Source organism: Grampus griseus (assembly GCF_964374135.1).
Source record: "Grampus griseus genome assembly, chromosome: 3".
Classification (NCBI taxonomy): domain Eukaryota; kingdom Metazoa; phylum Chordata; class Mammalia; order Artiodactyla; family Delphinidae; genus Grampus; species Grampus griseus.
In genome coordinates, this window is record NC_139019.1 from 122,424,414 (window position 1) to 122,429,554 (window position 5,141).

Here is a 5,141-nt window from a genome sequence, read left to right on the forward strand (position 1 = left end):
CTGAAGAATGTTCCATGAGCACTTGAGAAAAATGTGTATTTTGTTGCTTTTGGATGGAATGTCCTATAAATATCAATTAAGTCCATCTTGTTTAATGTATCATTTAAAGCTTGTGTTTCCTTATTTATTTTCATTTTGGATGATCTGTCCATGTGTGAAAGTGGGCTGTTAAAGTCCCCTACTATGAATGTGCTACTGTCGATTTCCCCTTTGATGGCTGTTAGTACTTGCCTTATGTATTGAGGTACTCCTATGTTGGGTGCATAAATATTTACAATTGTTATATCTTCTTCTTGGATCGATCCCTTGATCATTATGTAGTGTCCTTGTTTGTCTCTTCTAATAGTCTTTATTTTAAAGTCTATTTTGTGTGATATGAGAATTGCTACTCCAGCTTTCTTTTGGTTTCCATTTGCATGAAATATCTTTTTCCATCCCCTTACTTTCAGTCTGTATGTGTCTCTAGGTCTGAAGTGGGTCTCTTCTAGACAGCAAATATATGGGTCTTGTTTTTGTATCCATTCAGCTAACCTGTGTCTTTTGGTGGGAGCATTTAGTCCATTTACATTTAAGGTAATTATTGATATGTATGTTTCTATTCCCATTTGCTTAATTGTTTTGGGTTCATTATTGTAGGTCTTTTCCTTCTCTTGTGTGTCTTGTCTAGAGAAGTTACTTTAGCAGTTGTTGTAAAGATGGTTTGGTGGTGCTGAACTCTCCTAGCGAAACTTTTGTCTTAAATCAAGTATCCACATATCTGCGAATCTGTTTCTGGATTCTATTCTATGCCATCTGTTTATTTGTCTGTGCTTGTACCAGTACTACAGTATTTTAATTGCTATAATTTTTGTAATAAGTCCTGATATCTGGTAGGGAAATTGTTCCTACCAGTTCTTAAGAGAGTCTTGTCTATTATTGGCTCTTTGCCATTCCATATAAATTACTTGTCAAGTTCCCCCAAAATACCTGTTAGGATTTTTATTGAGATTACACTGAATCTATATATCAGTTTGAGGAGAGCACTTAAAAAATATCATCTGTTCATCTGATACTATCATCTTGGTAGGATCTGGACCTGTCCTTGCCTTCCAGACTCTGCTACCTTCCACATTCTGGGGTATAAGCAGCCAACTGAGAAAGACGCTCAACATTTAGATCTTTGATGAGAACACAGTGGAAGGCCCCTCCGTCTTCTCAAGGGCAGAAAGTCCCTGGGAAGGTTCTAGAATCCTAGGATGCAGAAAAAATTGGAGTCTCAGAGGAACCACACCAAATATCCTTGGGTAGGGACCTTGTGCCCCGTGTGTGAGTTTTCAGGGGTTACTCATTCTTGGGCTCATTTTAACCCAAGGTAGATCAATAGAAATTACCTGCCTAGAGATCAGATAAGATGTTTTCTACTCCTCACTCTTCTCTACCTTCTCTGTCACTGGTCTTGCTATTTGCTCTGTGGCCTCAGGCCAAGTTTCATGCAGAAGCCAATTACAAATGTAGAGAATCATGCAGACTGGCTGATCAGGCAGGAGAGGAAAAGAACAGAAGAAAGGAGCTTCTTAAATGTGTCTCTGGCATCTGAAGAGGACTGATAAGATGAAGATGAAGGCAAAATAGAGATAGCAGTAAGATAAGCAGGATGGAAAAGAGGTCCTGTAAGGAACCAAGCTTACCTTTAATGCTGAATGTTGTTTGGCCTTCTTCTTGAATTCCCTTTGTCCATCAGGTCAGGCTTCTGTCAATCCACAATCCTGGCAATTCTGAACTGAACTTCACCAGATCTGTCCCACTAGTAGAGAACCCATCTCTTCAGGAGGAGACTTGTGAATTACTAGGTTGAGGGTAGCTGGAGTGTTGGTGAGGACCAGAGTCCAAGGGACTAGAAGAAGGGCTAGGAGGAGGAGTAGAGGCAAAGACAAAGGAGTAATGGGAAAGGGGACAATATGAACAGGGTGGCAAGTGGATGGTCCAGAAAGACCAAGGGAAGAGCTGGGCACAGAAATCCTTAAGGTAGGCTGGCAGGAAGGGATGGCACTAGTCAGAGGAGGGAAACAGGTAGGGCCCAAAGCTGAAAGAGGTGGATGGTGCTGGGGAGTAGGCTGAGGGCTAAAAGACGGAGGTGACAGGGGAGGAAGGCAACTTCGACAATGAGAGCAAAAGAAGGACAGGAAGAGGAGATGGAGGCTGGGACTGAGATGGGGAAATTGCAGGTAGCTTTCTTGTCATTTTTTCAACTGGCATTCTGTGCTTACTCATCTTGTGAAATTCGGTAACTGGCGGAAGCTCAGACCTGCTCCAGCAGTTATATCACACTACTGCATGTATCACCCCATTCATAATGGAAATGCCCTCTATGAAGGGTACATACCACTTCCTTTGGGGCTGGTGAGTAGGCTCCACCAACCATGGAAATGGTCCCAGTTTCTAGGTTGAAGAATGGTCAGGGGAAGTAGCAAAGAGAGTAAATGGAGTCTAATAGTCGTCCCTATTCTTTGGGATAACATGTAGTTTTGCCCCTTGGCAAGCAAAGATTGATCAAAGGGTTAGGATGGAGTTGGAGGTTGGGACCTAGGAGAACAGGTCTGACACAGGAATGGCCATAATGTGGAGAAATCATTACCCTCATCTGTTTAACTTACTACATTTTCCAAAGCCTTTTCACATAATTTATATCACTCCATAAACAGAAGGTAATCAGAGAAGAGAGATTATGTCCATTTTACCAATAAGGATACTGAAGGCCACAGAGGGAACTATATAGGCAGGCAGTGGATGACAGAGCAGACCACCTAGACTAGAACTTGGGCCAAAAGTCAGGGAGTAGGGGTTATGTAGGAGGGAGCATGAAATGGCCCATGACAGCATGACCCCACCCCATGTTTCTGGACAGAATCTTACAGGGGGGCTTCAGAGCAGAACTTTATAGTATAGCCTTCTTCTTGGTGCCTATGATCCCTTGGTATTTTGCCTGACTCTTAATTAGAACCAGAAACACGGGTCAAGCTGATAGGATGGCTGCCCACTCCTTAGTGCCTAATGACTGGATTTGGACTTTCTTGCTCACTACCCTAGATGCCAAACTCCATGTCAGATGATTTAGGAGGCTACTGCACCCTCTCCCTTTCTTTTGTCTGATGTAGCAATTTTTTTTTGCTTATCATTCCTGGTTTCTTTTTTTTTAATTGTAGTATAGTTGACTTACAATGCTCTATTAGTTTCAGATGCACAAGATAGTGATTTGAAATTTTTGTAGTTTATACCTCATATAAGGTTATTATAAAATACTGGTTGTGTTCCTTGTACTTTACATTACATCCTTGTAACTTTTTAAAAATACCTAATTGTTTGTACCTCTTAATCCCCTTCCTGTATCTTGCTCCTCTCCTCACCCTTCTCCCCACTGGTAACCACTAGTTTGTTCTCTGTTTCTGTGAGTCTGTTTTGTTAAATTTGTTTGTTTTATTTTTTAGATGCTACATATAAGTGAAAACATACAGTATTTGTCTTTCTCTGACTTATTTCACTAAGCATAATACACTCTAGGTCCATCCATGTTGTTGCAAATGGCAAAATTTAATTCTTTTTTATGACTGAGTGATATTCCATTGTGTGTATATGTGTGTGTGTGTGTGTGTGTGTATCACATTATCTTTATCTATTCATCTGTCCATGGGCACTTAGGTGGTTTCCATATCTTGGCAATTGTAAATAATGCTGCTATGAGTATTGGGGTGCATATATCTTTTCGAATCAGTGTTTTTGTTTTCTTTGGATAAGTCCCCAGGAGTAGAATTGCTGGATCTTATGATAGTTCTATTTTTAATTTTTTTAGGACTCTCCATACTGTTTTCCATAGTGTGTGCACCAATTTACATTCACATCAACAGTGCACAACAATTCCCTTTTTCTGCACATCCTCACCAACACTTGTTATTTGTAGACTTTTATGCAATGGCCATTCTGACAGATATCTGCGGTGATATCTCATTGTGGATTTTGCGGTTCCCTGATTAGTGAGGTTGAGCATCTTTTCATATGTCTGTTGGCCATATGTATATCTTCTTTAGAAAAATGCCTATTCAGTTTCTCTGCCCCTTTAAAAATCAGATTGTTTGGTTTTCCGAAGTTGAGTTGTAGGATTTCTTTACATAGTTTGGATAATAACCCCTTATAAGACATATTATTTGCAGATATCTTCTCTCATTCAGTAGGTTGTCTTTTCATTTTTTTGATGGTTCCCTTCTCTGTGCAAAAGATTTTAAGTTGATTAGGTCCCCTTTGTTTATTTTTGCTTCTGTTTCCCTTGCCTAAGGAGACTGATCCAAAGAAATGCTGCTGAGACCACTTTCAAAGAACATGCTGCCTACTTTTTCTTAAAGGACTTTTATGGTTTCTGGTCTTATATTTAGATTTAATCCATTTTGAGTTTATTTTTGTATATGGTGTGAAAAAATGTTGCAATTTCATTCTTTTACATGTAAGGTGTCCAGATTTCCCAACACCACTTATTGAAGAGATAGTCCTTTCCCCATTGTATATTCTTGCCTCCTTTGTCATAGATTAATTGGCCATATGTGCACGGATTAATTTCTGGGCCCTCCTGTTCTGTTTTGTGTGTCTGTTTTTGTGCTAGTACCATACTATTTTGATTACTGTAGCTTTGTAATATAGGCTGAAGTCAGGGAGTGTGATACCTCCAGTTTAGTTCTTTTTTTTTCCTTAAATTTATTTTATTGAAGTATAGTTGATTTACAATGCTGTGTTAATTTCTGCTGTACAGCAAAGTGATTCAGTTATACATATATATTCATTCTTTTTCATATTCTTTTCCATTATAGTTTATCACAGGATGTTGAATATAGTTCCCTGTGCTATAAGTAGGACCTTGTTGTTTATCCATTCTATATATAGTAGTTTGCATCTGCTAATCCCAAACTCTCAATCCATCCCTCCCCCACCTCCCTCCCCCTTGGCAACCACAACTCTATGTCTGTGAGTCTGTTTCTGTTTTGTAGATAAGTTCATTTGTGTTGTATTTTAGATTCCACATATAAGTGATATCATACGGTATTTGTCTTTCTCTTTCTGAGTTACTTCACTTAGTTTGATAATCTCTAGGTCCATCCATGTTGCTGCAGATGGCATTA